We start from the raw sequence: 23,733 nt of genomic DNA on the forward strand, positions 1-23,733 counted from the left end.
TGTGGTACGGGACGCGCTGACATTTAGCACACGCAGTGTTGCGTGACCACCATCTCTATCTAGTTCTGGAACTTTCTCAGCACTCACACAGGGACTAACTGAGTAGCTGGGTTTCCTTCACCATGCCCAGTGCCTGGAAATCCCCGACTTCTTCCCGTGCCTCGGTGGCTTCTGTATGTCTCCTCTTACGGGAACTGTGGCACACAGACTTCCCAGTCTAGCTTCTTCCACTTGGCATGACTTTGAGGCTGGTTCACAGTTTAGTACACGTGACAGTTGGTTTTTTTTTTTTTTTTTTTTTTTTTGGTTTTTCAAGACAGGGTTTCTCTGTGTAGCTTTGCACCTTTCCTGGAACTCACTTGGTAGCCCAGGCTGGCCTCGAACTCACAGAGATCCGCCTGCCTCTGCCTCCCGAGTGCTGGGATTAAAGGCGTGCGCCACCACCGCCCGGCCGTGACAGTTGGTTTTAATTGTCAGCTAGACACACTCTAAGCAGCAGTTCTCAACCTGTGGGTCACAACCCCTTTGGGGGTCGCATTTCAGGTATCTTGCATATAAGATAAATATTTACATTACAATTCATAACAGTAGCAAAACTACAGTTATAAAATAGCAACGAAATAATGCTGTGGTTGAAGTCACCAGATCATGGGGAACTGTATGAAAGGTCACAGCCTTAGGAAGGTTGAGAACCACTGGACTAGAATCAGCTGGGAAGAGAGTTTCCATGAAGGATTGTCTAGATGTGGTGTGTCTGTTGGGGGTTGTCTGCTGAGGGAAGACCCAGCCTGGATGGTACCATTCCCTGGTTTTAGATCCTGAATTGCACAAGAGCCCAGCACAGGTGTGTGGTGTGTGTGCATTCCTCCTTAGCTCTCTCTCTCTCTCTCTCTCTCTCTCTCTCTCTCTCTCTCTCTCTCTCTCTCTCTCTCTCTCTCTCTGTTTTTTTTTGAGACAGGGTTTCTCTGTGTAGTTTTTTGGTGCCTGTCCTGGATCTTGCTCTGTAGACCAGGCTGGCCTCAAACTCACAGAGATCCACCTGCCTCTGCCTCCCAGGTGCTGGGGTTAAAGGTGCACCCGACTCCTTCTCAGTTCTTGATTGGGGTGTGGCTAGCTGCCTTGTGAAGAGTGGGTGAAGTCCTGAGTAATGAGTGCTGCTGACGTGAGCATGGCATGGCAGTGGCCCCAGTGCCTCAGACCCATGGGAACGGCAGAGCCGTCCCCAGGTCCATGTCCAGATGTTGATGGTGTCTACAGAAAGTATTGACCACAGCTTCCTCCGTGTGGAGGTTTACAGTCAGAGACTACCATCCTGTGAAGATTGGCCATACTGCCTCCTTGTTCAGTTGTATACAAAAAACAAAAAAACCTGTCTCAGCTCAGGTGAATAAAATAAGCGCACTGAGTTTTCAAGCTGTTGGTGCCGCTCCATCAGAGCACGCGGCCCAGCAGAGCTCACGGCCCATTTGATCCCAGCTTTTCTGTATGTGTCCCCTTGTTCCTTCATTCCCCATCTCCCCAGTCAGGTCGCCCCCTAAGCTGTGTGGGTCTCCGTGCAGCTTTAGACACTACCTATCTTCTCACTCCCCCACAATGTTAGACCGTGACCTGGAGCTTTGAGCTGAAGCCAGGCCTTTCTCCCTAAGTGGCTTTTCTCACCGGGTGTTTTATAACAGCATCAGAAGTGGATGGCAGGCGTTAACCCTTCCTTTTACAGCTAAGTGGAATTCCACAGTATTGTGTGTCCGGGTGACATAGTCTCCTGATTCATCTGGAAGGACCTGTGTCTCCACTGCCTGGCTATCAGGAAAAATGCTGCCTTGGACAGAAGTACACATGTTTTTGTGTGTTTTGTGTGCCTTGGGCATGGGTATGCATGTTTTGTATACTTTGGACAGGGGTATGCATGTTTTTGTGTGTCTTGGACATGGGTATGCATGTTTTGAGTGCACGTCTACTCACTTCTTTCATGAATACACCTGAGCATGGAATGACTGGGCTTAACGTTTTGCCGCACTGTTCTCCACACACAGTGGTACACAGTTGGCATCGCCAGCCATGTCGAAGGCTCTCATCTCCATCTACAACGATACTGAGTGTTTTTCTTTGGCTTTTGCTCTTTGGGACCTCAGCTGCGCAGGTGTGGGTGCCTCTCACAGCAGCTCTGCCCGGTGTCCCTAAGCACCAGAGCCCTCCAGGGTACCCCACTTGCCTGTCCCCACCCGTCGCATATCCTCAGGCCATGCTGGGATGCAAGGCTCTGGTAGAACCGTCATCTGCCCTGTCCCCACCCGGAGAAGCCAGAGGCGCTCAGGCTGAGAGCTTTTCTGACATCGCCACGCCAGGCCCAGGACTGCCACGCTGCAGAGGGCGCCCCATCTCTGCAGGCACAGTGCAGCCCCAAGAGCAGGCACTCTCGGGGTCACACCCTGCTATGCTCCAGTCCTGTGCTAAGAATGACGTTTGGATTTCTTTTTTTTTTTTTCCTGGTTTTTTGAGACAGGGTTTCTCTGTATAGTTTTGGTGCCTGTCCTGGATCTCGCTCTGTAGATCAGGCTGGCCTCGAACTCACAGAGATCCGCCTGGATTAAAGGAATTAAAGGTGTGTGCCACCCCCGCCCGATGACGTTTGGATTCTTAAAGCCTCGTGAAAGAAATAAATCAAAGACGAGTGTGCAAAGTCGAAGATGTTGCTGTTTGGCTCTGTGGAGTTGAGGGCTCCTGCCCGGCTTAGGGGGTGACTAAGAATAGCACCTACCAGCCTGGAGGCTTGGATGTGAGTAAGGCTGGAGCAGTGTTTCCCACCCACGCTTTGCCCAATGCCTGGGCCCTGGCTCAAGATCACACAGCCCAAGCTCCCCTCAGCCTCGCCTCTGCCTGGGTCCCCAATATGTTCTCTTCCACTCATCCCTCCCCCTGTCCCAGAGGAGGTAAAGAATGTGACACCTCAAAGTGGGGCATTAAATTTTAATAGGGACCGATGCATATTTAATAGGGCTTAACAAAGCGCCCTTAAAGATCCCAGACAGCCCCTGGGGGCTAGGGGCAGGCTGCCACCATAGCCTGTGCCCCCTCATCTGTCTACGGTGGCATCCTGGGACGACTTGGCATTCCAAACTCCTGCCAGAGCCCAGCACAGGCCCTGAGTCTCTGAGGGAGCTGTCCTTTCATTATTAATATTTACGGGGTTCTCTGATGAGCCCCCGAGGCGGGCCATCGCTCATGCGCCTGAAACCACAGGCCCAGGGTCACCCCTTCTCTCTCGGATTGGAGCTAACACCAGGGACCACTGATGGAGGTAGAGGGTCGGCTGGAGACATCCGGGTGGGAGAAGAGGAATGGGCAGGTCCCCCATGAGGCTTGTGACAAGGAAGTCCCTCTCCATGCCTGACCCATTCTTCGAACCCTGGTGTTTTGGATTGGCTGTCAGGTACTACTGAATCCAAGACCCAGGGGTCACATCAGTTTCAGGACATTTCATTCATTGTCCCCCGCCCCCCAGTCTACTCTCAGATTTACCATAGATGTTTCCGGGGGTCTCCAGGGGTCTTCAATGGGGAATCCACCTGCCCTTAGGGGTAGCCCCCCATGAGGAAGCCCCTCCCACCCTGGGTACATGGAGTCCTCAAAAGCAGCCTAGTCGGCCCACCCCAGCACCCTGGTGGTATCCTTGCTTTCTGGCTGTGCAGACACCATGGCACAGCCTGGACTCTGCACCTGCAGCCCATCTGGGCTGGGTCTGCACCTGGGTGTCTTGCTGCCTCTTTACCTCCCCCACGGGGCTTTTCAAGGTCTGCCCTGGCTCAGCATGTCCATCCTGAAGCTTCAGATAGACTCCAAGCCAGTCCTCTCCCCAAGCTGTCCCGTGTCAGGCCGAATGCCTACTCAGAACTGTCCTTTAGAGCTGCTTCTGTGACACCTGTAGCTGAATTGTTCCTGCGCCATCCTGCTGACTCTGTGTCCCCCACACACTGGGGCCCAGTGACCATTGCTTGCCCTGACCTCTGTGCAGTTCCCAACTGATATTACTGGAACCCAGGTGTAGACACTTTCCCCAGGTTTCCCCATACCATCAGGGGCTTGGAGTCACATGGGGTACCAAGTGTTCTACTCTGTGCTGGTCAAGGGTTGAGGTCTAATCCCTAGACCCCACAGCAGTACTAGGTGACCTCAAGTCCTCCAGGGCCCACCCTCAGAATAGTTAATATACATTTTCTTTTGTTGTATAGATTGTGTGTGTATATGCTTGTTGAGGTCAGAGGACAGCCTTGGGTATCATCATCAACCTTTTATTTTACTTATTTAGTATTATTATTTCAAGATAGGGTTTCTTTGTGTAAAAAGTAGATGTGAAATCTTTTTTGTTTGTTTGTTTATTTTGTTTTTTGAGATAGGGTTTCCCTATGTAGCCTAGGCTGTCTTAAAACTCACTCTGTAGATCAGGCTGGCTTCCAGCTCAGAGATTTGCCTGCCTCTGCCTCCCGAGTGCTGGGATTAAAGGTGTGCGCCACCACTGCCGGGCTTCAACTTTTTATTTTTAAGAGATGAATCTCTCATTGACCTAGAATTTGCCAAGCAGGCTAGGCTGGCTGTTCAGTGAGCCCCAGGGATCCACCTCTCTACCTTCCCACTGGGTTCTGAGAGTGGAACCTCACTGATTGAACTATGTCCCCAGTTCCTGTGCATACCTTCTTCCTCTTATCACCTGCCTCGGCTGGCATCTGGCTCTGTGGCCATAGCCATAGTCACTGGCTGGGCTGGGCTGCCACAGGACCCAGATCTACTTAGAATCCTAAGATTGCCTGCTGCTGTGTTAGGAGAGATGACTCTATGCCGTGGACAGACCTGGGGTATTGAGGCTGGAGATGTAAGTCAGTGCTTACCTGGCACACCTAAGACTCTGAATTCAATCCCCAGCATGAGAGAGAGAAAGAGAGAGACAGAGACAAAGAGACAGAGAGAGACACAGAGAGAGAGACAGAGGCAGAGAAAGAGAGAGACAGAGAGACAGAATCAGACAGAGAGAGACAGAAAGACAGACAGAGAGAGACAGAGACAGAGAGATAGCACCATACTTCTGTGCCTGCAGCCTCTGGCTCTCTGAAGCGACTCCTGTGGGGCTGTATGTTGTGTGGTTATTGCACTCTGAGGGAGATTCAAGAAGCTGGGCATGGTAGCCCACACCTTCAATTCTGGTACTCAGGGGCAGAGACAGGCAGATCTCTGTGAGTTTGAGGCCAGCCTGGCTTACGTAAAGAATTCCAGGCCAGTTGGGGCTATGGCGTGAGCCTGAGGCTCAGGATTCAAGTTAAACAAATTTGCAGGGCCCGGGAATCGGATGGACTTAAGCAGTTCAGAAGGGCCAGTGAGATGACTCAGGAGGGAAAGATGCTTGCTGCCAAGACTAGGGACTTGAGTTCGAACCCCAGGACCCACACGGTAGAAGATGAGAACCAATTCCTACAAGATCTGACCCCTACACACAAGCCATAGTTCAAATATGCTCCCCCTTCAAATAAACATTGTTAAAAAAATATTGTAGCTCATAAAAATTGCAAGTTTTACAGTTCCCCTCTTCAAAGTTAAAAAAGCAGTAAGCAGTTGCTGGCGAGAGGGGCCTGTCTGGTGCGGCTGCCTGGCATAGCGAATTGCTACCCAGGCTGTGGTCACCCACATGCCTGTATTTGTGCCTGGTTAACTCACTGGGTCACCCGCACAGACTGGTCTTAGGTCTGTCACCTATGCTCTGTTGGGGCGAACAGGAGCTTATTCATGTCTCCCCAGGAAAAGTCGCACACAGTAGTCAGGAGCGGCCGAAGGGGGACACTGAGGTGATCAGGGCAACCCGACCCAGAACCACTCTGCTGGTTTTTTGGTTTGGTTTTTTGGTGGGAGGAGCTCCCAGACAATACCTTGTTTGAATGGAGCATCACAACTGAAGTCATTCATGCCAGACACTTCACTGACAGATGGGGACAGGATATATATGGCAGGAGGGATCCTCCGGGGCTCAGGCATGCCCTGGGCTGGTGGGACCCCGCAGTGCAGAGGGCAGAGGGGGTCCTGTCACCTCGGGAGCAACCTGTCACATCTGGGCCATTGCTCAGAAACAGGTGTCCCTGCAGCTTTGCCGCCTCCCCAGCCCTGTGTCTCCACCCCCTCCCGGGCAGCCCACGTCCACCCTCCAAGCTGGCGTGCACAAGCCAGCTTCACATGGGAGACGTGTTTTCAATTCCTCTACCATTTGTTATCTTGCTTAAAAAAATGTCATCCTTCCCACAGTCCTGGGAGGCCTGTGAGTTCATGTCCAAGACGCTCTGGTCCTCAGACTCTGCCGGGAAGATTCTCAGGGTTGGAGACTACTGCTCAGCCTGGAGACTGCTGGGGATGGGTGGGTGCCAGGCCCAGGGTGGGTGCCCGTGCCTGGCCCAGGGACCCAACCAACACAGGCAGTGGAGTCCATCCTGGCCTCAGGACTCGTGGGAATGTTAAGGAAGTTCCAGTACAGGATCCTAGCTGCTGTCTTTTGGGGTCCCATTGAGATCTTCACACCTGCGTTCTCCCCCTCCGGGTTCAGTGGAGGCCATCTCAGCCCAGCTGGATCAGGACTGCCGAGCCTCCCTCCTCACAGGAGGACAGCCTGTGTATTGACCTGCTGAGCACTCTGCCACACCTCACCCCATCCTCCTTCTTGCGCCTGAGTGCGCTCTCCTCCCACAGGGCCTGGGTGGATGTCAGCCACCAGCCCTGGCCATCAGACTTGCTCTGGAGCCTCTAGGGACACGGGGTGGGCACTTTCCTGGTAGATTCAAGGCAGTGGCAGGGAGGGGGAAGGTCACATAGGCCACTACACAGGTCACTTGGGTCTGGACAACTTAGAGTCAAATTGTAAGGATTAGATGAAGCAGTCCAAGGAAACTTCCAGAGTAAAACAGTCAAATCCACTTTCACCCCCATTCACTGTCACTGTCCCTGAAAACTATCCTCCTCCAGGGCCTCAGGGGAGTGGTGTCAGGCTCCAGGGCAGGACAACAGGGCCTTGATCAAACCTCTCTCAGCCTGTCTCTTCATGGCCCCTCTAAGGCTAGAGTCCCAGGAGCGGGGACAACTGTGGTCTATTCCATTGGGCTCTTTTGTGAGTCCTCTGAAGGTCATAATTTATGGGGACTATAAGGGGCAGGCTGGCAGGTGGGAACCATGAGCAGTAAACCTAGGCCAAAAATAGGCACTTGCTTCATAATCAGGCCCCACAGGTGGCCCTGAGCTGGCATAGCTTTGGAGCCTGGTAATCAAGGAATTAACGCTGGGTCTGTGAGTGGGCATGTTTTAGCTCTGTGGTATTCACTGTTCAAGGGTGCAGATTAAGCTTGGCCCTGGGACGTGTCTGGTGGTCTCTGAGAGAGCAGGGCATGCAGGCCTCCACGCAGGGCAGTGGGAGGTGTGGTGGGGATGGCGCAGGGGCCATGGTGGAGGTGAAGGCGGTGATGGTGGTGGTTGGGATGATGATGGCGATGGTGATGGTGATGATGAAGGTGGTGATGGTGACCATGGTGATGATGATGGTGAGGGTGGTGACGATGGTGGTGACCATAGTGATGATGATGGTGATGGTGGTGAGGGTGGTGATGAAGGTGGTGACCATGGTGATGATGATGGTGATGATGATGATGATGATGAAGGTGGTGATGATGGTGGTGACCATAGTGATGATGATGGTAATGGTGGTGATGGTGATGATGGTGATGATGAAGGTGGTGATGATGACCATGGTGATGATGAAGGTGGTGACAATGGTGGTGATGATGGTGATGATGGTGGTGATAATGATAGTGATGGTGGTGATGATGGTGATGGTGATGATGGTGATGATGATGGTGGTGACCATGGTGATGATGATGGTGGTAATGATGATGGTGATGGTGATTGTGGTAGTGATGGGAGATAATGTGGTGGTGGTGGTGGTAAGAGACTGATGGGGTTCTGGTGGTGATGGTAATTTTGATGAGGGTGAGTGTCTTGGGTTTCTATTGCTGTGATAAAACACCATGAACAAAAGCAACTTGGGGAGGAAAGTGTTTATTTCAGCTTACACTTCCACATCACAGTCCATCCGGACAGGAACTCAAGCAGGGCAGGAACCTGGAGGAGGAGCTGATGCAGAGGCCATGGAGGGTGCTGTTACTGGCTGTACATGCTCCTCATGGCTTGCTCAGCCTGCTTTCTTATAACATCCAGGACCACCAGCCCAGGGATGGCACCACCCACAGTGAGCTGGGTTTTCCCACGTTGATCATCAATCAAGAAAATGCAGCGCAGGCGTGCCCACCACAGGCTTTCCCATCACAGGCTTTCCCATCACAGGCTTTCCCATCACAGGCTTTCCCATCACAGGCTTTCCCATCACAGGCTTTCCCACCGCAGGCTTGCCCACCACAGGCTTTCCCACCACAGGCTTGCCCACCACAGGCGTGCCCACCGCAGGCGTGCCCACCACAGGCTTTCCCACCACAGGCTTGCCCACCACAGGCTTGCCCACCACAGGCGTGCCCACCACAGGCGTGCCCACCACAGGCTTGCCCACCACAGGCTTGCCCACCACAGGCTTGCCCACCACAGGCTTGCCCACAGACCAATTTCTCAGTTGAGGTTCCCTCTTTCCAGACGACTCTAGCTTGTGTCAAGTGGACAGAAACTAGCCAGCACAATGAGCGAGGGGTATGATGACGACAACAATTGCCCTTGTATGTGCCAGGACCGTGCTGTGGAGCCAACTGCTGTGTGTTATCTTTATGGCATGATCGAACCCAAGCAGGTTCGCCCTATTTTTTTTTTTTAAATCTTTACTACAGATAAATAAGCTGAACCTCTGGGAGATGCTGTCTCTGTCTCGGAGCAGCAGGGCTGGACCATCACTCAGGGTGGCTTGCCTCCATGGCTCTGGCCTCTGCTTCAGGGATGCAGAGATTGGTCAGCCAGAGGGATCCACCATAGCCCACGTGATTGACATTCCCCCTAGCCCAGCCACCCTCTGGGCCTGTGACTACTCATGAGCCCTTCTGCAGAGTAGCTTCATGTCCCTCATTTCTTTGACTTTTGTAAGGAAGTTGATTAACAGATGGGGAAACTGAGGCCAGAGAGAAGATATAGCTTAATAGAGGTCACAGAGTACAAACAAGTAGGCTACTGACCAGATGCTTAGGAGACCTAGTTCCCAGGTTCTCTCCCAGCCTCCCCTGAGACCAGGCAGAGCTGTCCCCTCATGCTGAGATAGAGAAGGGTGTCTCAGGCAGGTGGAGTCCCTTTCCTGAACATGGCCCCAGCACTGGTCCTGGGCTCTGTCTGCCTGCCAGGATGCGGAGGACCCTGTGTTCACCCCATTGTCCCTGTGGTGAGGCCTCTGGGCAGAGGGACCTAGCTGGGTTATAGTCATATACAGTGCCCAAGCTGCTTAAGGCAATGTGAAAAAACCAGAACACCTGCCTCTCTGAAGGCCCCTGGTGTTCCCTCCTCTCTGAAGGCAGGAGCACCCCAAATGCTTGTACTTCCTCTCTCTGCCTCCTGGCTGCTGTCTCCGGCTCCCCCAGCCTTCAGGTGACAGTCTCCAAGACAGGCACCTCCCAGCCAAACTCAGCAGCCAGCGGGTCTGCGGTTCCCCTTAACTTCCAAATCGCTCTCGCTCACTGCCAGGGCTCTGCCCGTGACTCAGACTTCGCCCTCCCCAGGGAGCCACACTCCTGGCCCATCTATCCACCCCTGTGCCAGGGCCCTGGTCTGCCTGACAGGCTCCACCTACCTCTTATCTTCTGAGAAGCCATGGCCTTTGCTAGTCCCCAGAGGCCTCCTGCGGGGGGGGGGGGGGGATGGGGGTCAGCTGTGTTGGAGAAAGGTGCCTCTTGTCACCTCCTGGCTCAGCAGAGCAGCAGGGAAGGAGCTGGGTCTCTTGGGGCCCCTGCAGGTTGTCCATTGGCTTGGAGGAAAGTCAGGTCCCCAGGCAACAAGCAGCCACAGAGGCCCAGTTCTGGGCCCTGAAGACCCTCCTTGGGCTGCCCTCTCCCAGATGACCCTCCATGTCATTGGTCCCAGAGTCTCCTGGAGAAGGAGCCAAAAGGGGCTCTGGGCATGCTGAGGCCCCTGCGGGCCTCAGTTTCCTATCTGGATGTCAAGAGGGCTAAAATGGCTGGCTGTTAGCAGCTCTTCCTGTTCTGACTTTGCAGGGTTTTAGAACAGCCCCCACCCATCCTGCACCACTACGGCCCCATCTCCATCACTAGGGAAAGTAAAAAGGAAAAAACCCCACCACCCACCCCATCTAATCCTTTGCCGGCTTATACCACGCAGCTCAGCTCTCTCGCGGCTCCTCTGGGGGATGATGGAAATGTGAATTTAAATAGAGTTATGTTGAAAGAACATTACCTCGCATGGTCCCAGCAGGGAGAAGTCCTGCCGAGATGCCGAGGCGGCCGGGTGAGGCCGGCTGTTTATGAGCAAGGCCAGCACCTTTGGACAATTACAATCAGGACAGCTTGATTAGCCCTCTCACCTCACCCCTTCCCATGAATCTCTTTAATAGCTAGCCGCTTTCCTTTGCGGCACCGGGGCCTGCTGCTGGGGACTAGCCACTGGCAGATAATCTCCAGGTGGCGCTATGGTGCCATTGGCTGCCAACCCAGATTCAGCACCAGCTTTCTGGACAGCTGGCTCTCCCGCCTAGTTGGGGTGACCACCAGCCCGGGACAGGATTAACATGGCTGTCTGCTCTGAGCTGAGGTTTCAGACACGGAGCGTTGGACAGAACGGAGTGGGTGTCATGAGCTGGGGACACCCCGGAGGCTCTTCTTCCAGTGCACAGCCCAAGTCTGGATGGTCCCACACCACCTGAGTGACAAGCGGAGGGACAGGCTGCCCCTCTGCTGCTGGGTTCAGAGTGGGCGATGCAGCAGCATCGTGTGACGTATTCTTCTTGGTAGCATCAGGGTTAACTGGGAGGGGTGGCAAGCTGCAGCTGGCCTTGTCAGAGGGGCCATCCTCCCTTCAGCCTGGAGTTCACAGCAAGCCCCGAGGGGACGGTCAGGAGCAAGGTGGAGTGTTGGTATACTCCAAGAGACAAGCTGCTTAGAACTGAGCTCCAGGGTAGTCACACAGGGCGGGGGTGGGCTGGGGTGGGTGAGCTCCAGGGTAGTCACATGGTGGGGGGAGGGTCTGGGGGGGAGGAGGGACTCTAGGAGGAAACCAGACAGGCAGAGGGAGCAGGAGCCGTTCAGCCCCAGCTGGCAGAGACTAACATGGTAAGTAGCTCTTCCAGGTGAGAGCTAGGCCTCTGAGATGAGAAGAGTCTGCTGAGGGGTACAGTTCTAAGGGATACAGTTGACCCCAAAAGTAGTGATGTGATGGTGTAGTAGTGATGGGGATGGTGTAGTAGTGATGGGGATGGTGTAGTAGTGATGGTGATGGTGTAGTAGTGATGGTGATGGTGTAGTAGTGATGGGGATGCTGTAGTAGTGATGGGGATGGTGTAGTAGTGATGGTGATGGGGATGGTGTAGTAGTGATGGGGATGGTGTAGTAGTGATGGGGATGCTGTAGTAGTGATGGGGATGGTGTAGTAGTGATGGTGATGGTGTAGTAGTGATGGTGATGGTGTAGTAGTGATGATGGGGATGGTGTAGTAGTGATGGTGATGGTGTAGTAGTGATGGTGATGGTGTAGTAGTGATGGGGATGGTGTAGTAGTGATGGTGATGCTGTAGTAGTGATGGGGATGGTGTAGTAGTGATGGTGATGGGGATGGTGTAGTAGTGATGGGGATGGTGTAGTAGTGATGGGGATGGTGTAGTAGTGATGGTGATGGTGTAGTAGTGATGGTGATGGTGTAGTAGTGATGGGGATGCTGTAGTAGTGATGGGGATGGTGTAGTAGTGATGGTGATGGGGATGGTGTAGTAGTGATGGGGATGGTGTAGTAGTGATGGGGATGGTGTAGTAGTGATGGGGATGGTGTAGTAGTGATGGTGATGGTGTAGTAGTGATGGTGATGGTGTAGTAGTGATGATGGGGATGGTGTAGTAGTGATGGTGATGGTGTAGTAGTGATGGTGATGGTGTAGTAGTGATGGGGATGGTGTAGTAGTGATGGTGATGCTGTAGTAGTGATGGGGATGGTGTAGTAGTGATGGTGATGGGGATGGTGTAGTAGTGATGGGGATGGTGTAGTAGTGATGGGGATGGTGTAGTAGTGATGGTGATGGTGTAGTGGGGATGGTGTAGTAGTGATGGTGATGGTGTAGTAGTGATGGGGATGGTGTAGTAGTGATGGTGATGGTGTAGTAGTGATGGGGATGCTGTAGTAGTGATGATGATGGTGTAGTAGTGATGGTGATGGTGTAGTAGTGATGGGATTGCTGTAGTAGTGATGCTGTAGTAGTGATGGTGATGCTGTAGTAGTGATGATGGGGATGGTGTAGTAGTGATGGGGATGCTGTAGTAGTGATGGTGATGGTGTAGTAGTGATGATGCTGTAGTAGTGATGGTGATGCTGTAGTAGTGATGGTGATGGTGTAGTAGTGATGCTGTAGTAGTGATGGTGATGGTGTAGTAGTGATGGTGATGGTATAGTAGTGATGGTGATGGTGTAGTGGGGATGGTGTAGTAGTGATGGTGATGCTGTAGTAGTGATGGTGATGGTGTAGTAGTGATGGTGATGGGGATGGTGTAGTAGTGATGGGGATGGTGTAATAATGATGGGGATGGTGTAGTAGTGATGGTGATGCTGTAGTAGTGATGGTGATGGGGATGGTGTAGTAGTGATGGGGATGGTGTAATAATGATGGGGATGGTGTAGTAGTGATGGGGATGGTGTAGTAGTGATGGGGATGGTGGCAATGGTGATGATGGTGGTGATGAAGATGATGAGGTGGCTATGACTGTGGTGGTGATGGTGATGAAGATGATGGTGAGGATGAAGCTAACGATGAAGGCGATGATGGGATTTGGCAGTAGACACCGGGTCTCCTTCTTCCCACCTTCCCTCCCCCCACAGCAGCAAGCTGCTTCCCCGTGTGAGGGCCTGGTCCACAGAGCTGCTCTGTGACCCAGAGTGGAGGAAGCCAGGCCTCTTTCACCCAGGAGCAAGCCCTGTGTGCTGGAGCGGGCATGGTCCTCCATCACAGCCCGCTCCCCTGCGGCCCCAGTGCGGCCCCAGCTGTCTTCTGGGCTGCAGGACAGGACCCGAGATGTCGGGACAGAGGTTGCTCCATGTCCTCGGGTGCAGAGAAGGCCGTCACTGTAGGACACGGGTAGGCCAAGGCTGGAGCCTTCCCACCAACCGGGGGCTCTAGACACTGTGGGAAAGAAATCCTGAGACTTCAGAAGCAAGGCCAGGCTGGGTGAGGGGATGCAGTGTCTTAAAGACAGGCTTGCCCTTTGACTCAGTAATTCTCTTCCTGGGAATCCATCTTTGGGAATAATTAGTGAGGCCGGCTGAGATGCACAAGGCCGTTCTACAATACAGGCTGTTCATGGTGTAGTTTATCAACAGCTACAAAGTGCAAATAAATGTCCAAAAAGAAGCAAGATTTACCAATGTGCAGCTCTGCCATTCCAACTCTGGAGGCAGACCACGCATGGGGGGGTGGTGCTCCAGGTTTCCCTGTGTGGCCTCTTGGGGCCTCTGTTCCCTCATCTGTAAATGGGTAACCTTACTAAAAGATGGATCCCTTGGAGGAGGGTGGACGAGTTGGTACCCACGGAAACTCAGCTCAGCTCAGCTCTGGGCACCCAGAACACCCTCTGTACATACCACCTCATGCCAGTGTCAAAGAGACTTCGTTATTCGGGAAGTTTGGAATATTTAACATGGTGTCCCCAGAATTTCCTACTCCTATCTCCGTCCCCCGCTGACCCCACTTGGCTTCGAACAGCTTCCTTCAGCTGCAGGCCAGACACACCCTTCCGAAAGGTCTTGGATGGGCCCCGTAGATGTCTCAGGGGCCAACCGTGCCTGCAGCCGAGTCTGATGACCTGAGTTTGACTCTCAGAACCCGCCTGGTGGAAGGAGAGAGCTGACTCCCCAAAGTTACCCCTGACTGCTACGTGTGCAAAGCACAGTGTACACACAGTCATACACACACACACACACACACACACACACACACACACACACAGAGTCATACACACACACATACATACACACACACACAGTCATGCACACACACACACACGTACTTACACATGCACAATAAGTAAATAAAATGTAATAGAAATATTTTTTAAAAACGTGATTTGAAAGGTCTAGGAATATGGAGACCATACTTAGTGGTAGTGGCCCACACCTTTAATCCCAGCAGTTGGGAGGCAGGAAGATCTCTAAATTTAAGGCTAGTCTGGTCTACAGGACAGCCAAGGCTACACAAAGAAACCTGTCTTGAAAAGCAAAAACCAAAAAACAAAAAGAGTATGAGGACCATCTCGCAGCTGGGTAACACAACAGCATGTGTGGTTAAACACACAGGCCACCCCTGCTCAGCCTGACACTGATGCCACATGTCCCCACAAGCACAGCCTGTGGCTGGTGTCACGCCTTGGCAGTAGTCTCTAAACACCAGGGAGATCAGAATTCACTGATGGTGGAGGACCAGGCGATGCCGCGCAATCTGCACACGCGGCACTGGCTGCCTCATGGGAGCTTCATATACAAGGGACAGATCTGAGGATGACCCTGGAGCTCCGACGTCCAAAGGGGACGATGCAGGCAGGAAAGGTGGCCACCAGGGCTCAAGCCTGCAGGAACCCGGAAAACCGCTCAGCACCGGCTTCCCCAAAGGCGAGGGAGCTGAAGGGGTCTCTCTGAATCATCCCGCTTCTACACGTCTGTGAGCAAGGGCTGCCTCGGGGTCAGGGTGCAGCTGCATGTTTTGGTGTGGCAAGCACTGAGTGTCCACAGGCCAGAGGTCTGAAAATGCAGGCTGCACTGGGCTGTGGTAAATATTGACGAAGCGAGCTGCTGGTTCTCCAGCTAAGCCTTGAGGAGCTGCACACTGAAAATCTTCCCTCGTCCCATGCTCCCCAGGCTGGATTCCTAAGAAGTGTCTGTCTGGGAGCGCGGTATGTCCACAGTCTCCAGCAGTGACTGAGAACATGATCGAGGGCTGGGAGGCTCAGTTGTAGGGGTGCCTACCCAGCATGCACTATGCCCAAGGTTCCAGCCTCTGCACTACATAACCCGAGTGTGGTGGCTCAAACCTCTGGTCCAAGCACTTGAGAAATGGAGGCAGGAGGATCAGGAGTTCCAGGTTATCCTTGGCCATGTAGCAAGTTCAAGGCCAGCCTAGGTTACAAGAGACCCTATCTAGAAACAAACAAATGGAACACAGATTTAAAAGAAGTAATCTAAATTGGTAACAGAGATGGTTTCTAGATGCAATAGTTGGTGATCTTGATTTTATACAAGACGGCTTGCCTCTGCTTGTGCATTAGTTAGCTATGGCTGTGACATGCTTTGTAACAAATATTCCCAAAGCAGCAGCTTACTAAACTGCGTCTGTCTCTCTGACTGGTAGCTCAGCTGGGTCTGGGACTGTAACAGTCTCTCAACTTTGGGAACAGTAGCTTCTCAGACCCTGAAGGAAATGCAGGGGTGCCTCTTATGATCTGTGCTGCCCTGGTTCCACCCTGTTCCATCTTCTCCCTGCTTCCTGTCAGCCATCACGTGCTTTCTTCTGCCGTGCCCACAGCGATGGACGGTTTCCTCGAAAACTGTAAGCCGGACCCCATCTTCGGGTCCTCACCTTGCTTCAGGTCACGCAGCACAGGCCTGAGTGATACACGCCCTTCCCCCATCTGCTGTCTGCCAGGCCTCCTGGTCCCATCCTAGCTCTGCCCTGACCTGTTCACTCGGCCATCGCCACAGTCCAAGCTGCTCCAGCTCCGGCAGTAGCCGCAGCCTCCTTAGCGGCCTGCCCCCGGTGCCCTTAGAGCCCATGCAAGATGTAGTGGCTAAAAGGAACGGGCAGAGGTGTCCGTTGGACAATGCCTCATCTACCTCTGCCCACCGTCCCCACGGCTTCCCGTCATGACCGCTATGGAATCTGAACGTGCCCCTGCCTTGCATCACCTAGCCTTCCTTCTGTCTCTGACCATTGCCCTGCCCTGTCCCTAACCCCTGCCAGTTCTGTTGGGACCCCAGGGCCTTTGCACCTGCTTCTCCCTGTGCCTGGAGAGAGAGCTCTCCCTCAGCACCCCTCCCTCCTCCGAAGGTTACCGCTCAGCATCTCTTCCCCAGCTCCTGCTTCCTCTTCTCAAACACACACCATTTAACTGTAGCTAACATCACTAGGCTTAAACTCCACACAGCGGCGCTTAATAAATATTTGCTGAAGGTGCTTGCTGGCAGATTGCCTGTGCGTGGGGAGGGACGCAGCAGAAGAGAGAGCTAGAGAGATGCCTCTGAGTGCCGAGGGGTCAGCTGAAACCTCCGTGAGTTAGGGTGTTGTTACTGCCCAGCGTCACCTGTCACTCCATCTGAGGGTCCGAGCAGGACTCAGACCACACCTCCCAAACCCGAGGCCAGTTGGGAGACAAGGCAGCCAGCGGTATTTGAGTGACTGTACCCATGCAAAGGAGGGTGACAGGGACGGGGCTGTGGGGATGGAGTGGGGATTGGTCCAGCCGCCTAGGAAAGAAGTCAGGCAGCTTTGGGGAGGGACCAGCGCTGTGCTCTCGGCACTGGTGGGGGCTGGGCACTGAAGCCCACAGACTGGAAGGAGACAACTGACGCGTCTTCCTTCCCACTGACACTGTTTCTAAGTGTCGACCCAGGCGTCAACCTCCTCAGCGGCGTGGTGACAGCTGAGCTGCCTGCCCTGCCACAGACCAGCCCTCTGGCAGGCAACACTGAGGGAGGGCACCCAGGGGGACAGGCTTTCCCTGGGGACGGACACCTCTCCCCTCAGTCAGGGTCCACACTGCATGAGGCATGCTGTCCTGCAGGGGGTGGGTGTGATGAGGTGACAGGGTGAAAGAGCCAAAGCTGGGACCACATCGCCACCCAGCTTCCCACTGAGCAGAGGGAAGGGAACCGGGCGCCTGGACTCCGCCCCCCGTGGGTGAGGGTGAGTGGTGGGCTCCGCCCCCGTGGGTGAGGGTGGGTGGCGGACTCCGCCCCCGTGGGTGAGGGTGAGTGGTGGGCTCCGCCCCCGTGGGTGAGGGTGAGTGGTGGGCTCCGCCCCCGTGGGTGAGGGTGGGTGGTGGGCTCCGCCCCCGTGGGTGAGGGTGAGTGGTGGGCTCCGCCCCCGTGGGTGAGGGTGAGTGGTGGGCTCCGCCCCCGTGGGTGAGGGTGGGTGGTGGGCTCCGCCCCCGTGGGTGAGGGTGAGTGGTGGGCTCCGCCCCCGTGGGTGAGGGTGAGTGGTGGACTCCGCCCCCTGTGGGTGAGGCTGAGTGGTGGACTCCGCCCCCTGTGGGTGAGGGTGAGTGGTGGACTCCGCCCCCCTGTGGATGAGGGTGAGTGGTGGACTCCGCCCCCCGTGGGTGAGGGTGAGTGGTGGACTCCGCCCCCCTGTGGATGAGGGTGAGTGGTGGACTCCGCCCCCCGTGGGTGAGGGTGAGTGGTGGGCTCCGCCCCCGTGGGTGAGGGTGAGTGGTGGGCTCCGCCCCCGTGGGTGAGGGTGAGTGGTGGACTCCGCCCCCATGGGTGAGGGTGAGTGGTGGACTCCGCCCCTCTGTGGGGTAGGGTGAGTGGTGGGCTCCGCCCCCCTGTGGGGTAGGGTGAGTGGCGGACTCCACCCCCCCCCCGTGGGTGAGGGTGAGTGGTGGGCTCCGCCCCCGTGGGTGAGGGTGAGTGGTGGACTCTGCCCCTGTGGGTGAGGGTGAGTGGCGGACTCCACCCCCCCCCCCCCCCCCCGTGGGTGAGGGTGAGTGGTGGGCTCCGCCCCCGTGGGTGAGGGTGAGTGGCGGACTCCGCCTCCGTGGGTGAGGGTGAGTGGTGGGCTCCGCCCCCGTGGGTGAGGGTGAGTGGTGGGCTCCGCCCCCGTGGGTGAGGGTGAGTGGTGGGCTCCGCCCCCCTGTGGATGAGGGTGAGTGGTGGACTCCGCCCCCGTAGGTGAGGGTGAGTGGTGGACTCCGCCTCCGTGGGTGAGGGTGAGTGGTGGACTCCGTCCCCGTGGGTGAGGGTGAGTGGTGGACTCCGTCCCCGTGGGTGAGGGTGAGTGGTGGGCTCCGTCCCCGTGGGTGAGGGTGAGTGGTGGGCTCCGTCCCCGTGGGTGAGGGTGAGTGGTGGGCTCCGCCCCCCTGTGGATGAGGGTGAGTGGTGGACTCCGCCCCCTGTGGATGAGGGCGAGTGATGGACTCCGCCCCCGTGGGTGAGGGTGAGTGGTGGAGCAGCCACCGCGCACAGCAGTTTGGCCAGTTCTCTTGGACACCCTCCCACTCCGTGATCCTGCCGAGGTCGTGCACGAGCCAGGTGTGTGCGCACCAGGAGCAGGTGTCCAAGTGCTCACAGCCGCACCATTCCTCACAGCCTTGAACAGAAACAGACTGAGGCCCGCTGAGGTAGAGACAGCAGCAGCAGAGCCATGGATGGACTAGTACGGTCAGTAAAAGGACTGAGCCAAGGACACACACACAGGCAGAAGAACTTGGCGGTCCAATGGCAAGCAAAGGAAACCGGGCCCCTAAGGTGCACCACACAGGTCACACTTGAAGTGTTTAAGAGAAGGCAAAGCAGGGCAGGGATGTGGCTCTGTCGGTAAAGCCCTCACCCACCACGTAGGAAGCCCTGGGTTCCATCCCCAGCACCACATGAACCAGGCATGGTTGGGCAAATCCAGTGCTAGGGAGGTGGAGGCAGGTGGATCATGAGAATAAAGTCATTCTCGAATACACGGCGAGTTCAAAACCAGCCACGGCTACAGGAGACCTTGTCCAAAAAAGAAAACGCAAGATGAATCAAGAACAGTTGTAACTTTGGAGGGAATGTGACCAGGTAGGAGTCCAAGGTGCCAGAAGTGACCTACATGCTGATTGGCATGCCGGACAAAGCTCCCTTAAGATCTGCAGATCTGGAACTGGGACTCTGCTCAGCAGGTAAGAGCTCGGGCGACTCTTGCAGAGGACCAGGGATCCATTTCCAGCATCCACGTGGTGGCTCTCTATCATCTGTTACTCCAGGTCCAGTGGATCTAATAGCTCTTCTGGACTCTGCAGGCACTGCACACACGAGCAGGCAAAATACCCATACATAAAAAATAAAAATGAATGGATCTTTTTAAAAAAAAAAAAAAAAAAAGATCTGTACAGTTGGAGCTGGGGGATGGCTCTTACTGAGTAAAGTGCTCTCAAACATGAAGATGAGGGCAAGATGGTGTGTGCTTATAATCCCAGCTCCAGGGATGCAGAGACAGGAGGGTCCCTGGGTTCACTGGCCAGTCTGTCTGTCTGACAGGTGAGCCTCAGGTCCCATCGAGGTAGATGAGAACTGAAGAGGACATCAGAGACTGGCCTTTGGTACCCGCACCTGTCCCCAAGATGGAAAGAGAAGAGCGACTCCACAAGGTTGTCCTCTGACTGCCACACATGCTCCACGGCACAGGCGCCCGCCCCACCCCCCAGTAATGAGAAATAAAATCAAACCACTTAAACTGGGGAATCTGGAGTCTGGCTGGGGAGCGTCAATTCACACTGTGGCGTTTGGAGGAGGCTCGGCCTCTAACAGGTGCTATCCTGCGTGGATTTCCCGCACCTCATCTGTCACGTGGGAATAAGAGGACGCTCAGAGGCTGGGCACACAGCGGAAGCTCAAACGAGCTGGGGCCTCCAGGAACTCTCTGTTCCTCCTGCTCAGCTCTTCTGCCTGGTGGTGAGCTCTGCATCTGGGGTCCCCTGCCTCAGCTTCTTCTCTTTCCTGCCTTCTCTGCTCACAGCCTTAGGGGTGCCAAGCTCTTGAAAAGTACACCACCTCACCTCTGCCAGGCCCTCTCTGCCCACTCTACCCCCCCTCCAGGGGTCACGGTCTCTCTGTCCCCTCCCAACTGGGTTTCTTGTGTCTCTTGTGCTCTACCCTCTTCTCCCCAGTGATCCTTGAGCCTCCAAGAGATGAGTGTGTATGGACACACATGTGGCTCACCCTTTTTTTTTTTTAAGATAAAGATCTAGGTGGTGGTGGCGGTGGCGGTAGCGGCGGCGGCGGCGGTGGCGGCGGCAGCAGCAGCGCACGCCTTTAATCCCAGCACTCGGGAGGCAGAGCCAGGTGGATCTCTGTGAGTTCGAGGTCAGCCTGGTCTACAGAGTGAGATCCAGGACAAAAAAAAAAAAAAAAAAAGATAAAGATCTTACTGACCCTGAAACTTGCTGTTTTAGTAATTCTGGCTGGCCAGCAAGACCCAGGAATCCTGTTTCTATACCCCCAGTGATTGGAAATACAGATGTGCTGCATCCGGCTTTTATGTGGGTGCCGGGGTCCTCGTGTTTGTGGAGCAGGCACTTTATCCACTGAGCCACCCCAGCCCAGTGAACCTCCAATTTTGACAACTAAATGGCCCATCAGACTGTTTTGTCCAATAAAATCCAGGCTTCCTCCTGAGAGAAACTCTACTTAAATGTTTAAAATGACATATTTCCTGCGTGCCCTGTATTTACTGAGCGCTGAGTATGTGTCCGAGGATCTGAGTGAACCAGGGACACAGATGGAAGGTGCGGACGCCATCCATCTGTGTCAGGACTGTATTGTCCAGCTCCCGGGTGCCAGTGTTGGCCGTGATACCTGAGCCTTGGCACATACTTCTCCAGTATGGGTACTGTCTGACCCGGCAGACTTACCTCAAGATGCCGAGGATGCCATCCCAGCGGACTTGGGGCATGGACACACAGCAACTCTCTCTCTCTCTCTCTCTCTCTCTCTCTCTCTCTCTCTCTCTCTCTCTCTCTCTCACACACACACACACACACACACACACACACACACACACACACACGGCCCCTGCTAATTCTTGCCTTTGATGGCAATCTCTGGCTTGTCATCATGTTGACAAAGCAAAAAGAAAAAGAAAGGAAATCCACCCCGTCACTCGGACCCCCCCATCCCTGCCCAGCTTGGCAGCCCCCCCCACCCCCGCCTCTGTATTATGAGTTTGTGTCAAGGTATGTTGGATTCTAAATTAAATGTCAGCCCACTGTACATTTCTGGCTCCAGTGCAGAAAATGAGGCGCTGGCGCTGGAGACCATCCAGTTGTTCGGTTCCCCGCGCCTAACCACGAGGGTGACAAGCCCACTGAATCACTGCACAGTACCTTCCTGTGCCAAGGGGAGCCAGGATGAATTTATTTTTAATGATAAATGTGACTGTCAGAGGTGAGCTGAAACCGCTTTACCAGGAGAGTGAAATGCCCTGGGCAGTGGACGGGGAGAGGCGGGTGGACGGGGGCCAGAGGTCCTGACCTCTTGGCCAGCTGCCCCCAGGCCTCCAGAGACAGGCACATTGGACATGCAGCCCACGTTCTGGAGCCCTGCATGCCGGCCCCACAATGCTCTCTGGGTATCTCAGGCCAACCAGGAAGCCCTGAGACTTGGAGGAGAGATCCAGCAGAGCAAAGCCCTGCATTCAAATTCTGGATCTACCAACTGCTGTGTGCTCTTGGTCATGGTATTTAACCTCTCTGCGTTTCAGTTGTCTCCTCTTTAAAATGGGGGCATTACTACTACTCATGGGTCTTGAGAGAGGAGACAGTGAACTCTGCTGATACTACCAATGAATGGTGGTCAGCATGCGAGAAATCCTTAGTAGACGACGACTGCTTATTAATTGCATTGCTTTCACTGTTAGGTAAGTTATTTAACTGTGTTTCTGTATTCTGAAGACTCATCCATGAAAGAGATTAACAACAGCTTTGACCTATCGGGGTAGCTGGGAGAACCTTGCCCCCCACCCCCACCCCGGCACAGGGCTGGATAGAAGGGTGATGCTCCACAGGGTGCCAGTCCTGAGCCGGCACTGGGATGTGCTGTCACTCTTGGTCCCCAGAGTGACCCTTCCTCGTCTCCTCATCGTTCACATTTGTCCTCACCGCCCATCCTCTAGCCCTCCATGTGAAAGCACCCAGGAGCCACGTCCTCCCACTGAACTATAGTGAGGTCCCTGTGGAGGACAGCTACCTCGGGTCAGCTGACAATCGGTGACAATCAAAGGGAGGGCTGGGCCAGACCCTCTCTCTAGAATTTCAACTAAAATTTCCAGACTGTTGCTTCCTGATGGTTGGAGTCATCACACCCAAGGGACTTTGCGAAGAAGAAACAGGACCCTGAAGAAGTGGTGAACCAGCGTGGAGGGACCAGGTGCCAGGCAGTTCTGGATTAAGTCTTCGTAGCTTGTGAGTACTGGTTCCTGAGCTGGCTAACAGGCTGCTTCCACGGTGGCCAGGATGCGAGCACAGACAGACTTGTCCCTGATGCTGAGCACCCGTCGGCCTTGTGAAGAGCATGGGGAAGGTGTTGGTCTGCTTTCTGGCCACTCCCCCTCAGAGCTTCCGGGTTGCTGGTTCATCTCATCCATAAACCCCCTGGGGCTGACGACCCTGTGTGCACGGAGTGAGTGCCGTGTCTGGAGGCTGAGTGTGCTCTTGCTAGCCCTAGCCCACCACTGATGCTCCTGGGGTCACCTGAGCCAAGAGCACCACTGCAGAGTGGTGATGGGGGGAGGCTCACGGCTCACCACCCCCATCTGCACCCCAGCAGGCGGGAGGATTGAGGACTCTTCCTGAGTGGGTGCCAGGTTCCACCAGCAGACACTGCCAGGAGGAGCCACTAGGTGGCCCCCGCTTACCTGTCCTTCCGCGAGCCCGGGAGCAGATGTCCTGAAGGCTCTTGTACGCACCTGCTCAAGTTCATGGTTTCTCCCACTCAGTGCCTGGCTTCCGGGGTCTAACCATCAAAGCAGGGTCCCTGAATCAAGTGCGCCCGCCCCAAAGGGGCTGACTGCTCTCCTTGTGTACCCTGGGAGGGACCTTTGGACCCCTCTCCCCAGACTCCAGTTCAGGATCGCCCAGGGGGATTTTTAGCGCACACCTTACCTGGAGTCAAAAATCCTCTCCCGGCAGGCACCGTGGAATCAGAGATCCCTTCACCTGCTTCTTGTGAGGGGACGGGGAACCCCATAGTTCTGCTCCCTCCTTGCTTGCTCAATGAGGAAACTGAGGCTCTGAGAGAGCATGAAGCTGAGGTTAGAGCAGGGAAGTGTGAGCCATTACTCCTCAGATGCTTATGTACAGTCCTGCCTCAGAACCCCAGAAAAGGCCTTCGGAATGAGGTGCTGTTAACCCTTTGGATACAAGGGGAAACTGAGTCAAGAGAGGTTCAGAGGCCAGTGACCATACAGTCTTCTGCCTAGGCCTGAGATCACCTACAACCCCCGATATTGATGGGGTGGGGGGCACAGGTGCATCGCATGGAGCCGTCTGCTAACCCCAGCCTGGGGTCACTGGGCAGTAGCCCCGGCAGCTTGCTGGTGGGAAGCCGGGCTGGGACCGCGGGAGGAAGTTCCGCAGCGCTGGAAGTTCGTGCAGACTGTCGGACCCAGTCTCCGGCTGGTGACAGTCTGGGAGGGCATGTGGCCACCGTGCCTAGCTCCAGCTCCGATCCCCGGGACCGCTCTGCCCACGACAGGCTCGGGCCCCACCCGCACGAGGCCTGCCCCACGCCTGCCAGGCGCCTAGAGGGACGAGACGAGGGACGAAGACGGGGCGACAGACTGGCAGC

Source organism: Peromyscus maniculatus, chromosome 4, assembly GCF_049852395.1.
Source record: "Peromyscus maniculatus bairdii isolate BWxNUB_F1_BW_parent chromosome 4, HU_Pman_BW_mat_3.1, whole genome shotgun sequence".
NCBI lineage: Eukaryota > Metazoa > Chordata > Mammalia > Rodentia > Cricetidae > Peromyscus > Peromyscus maniculatus.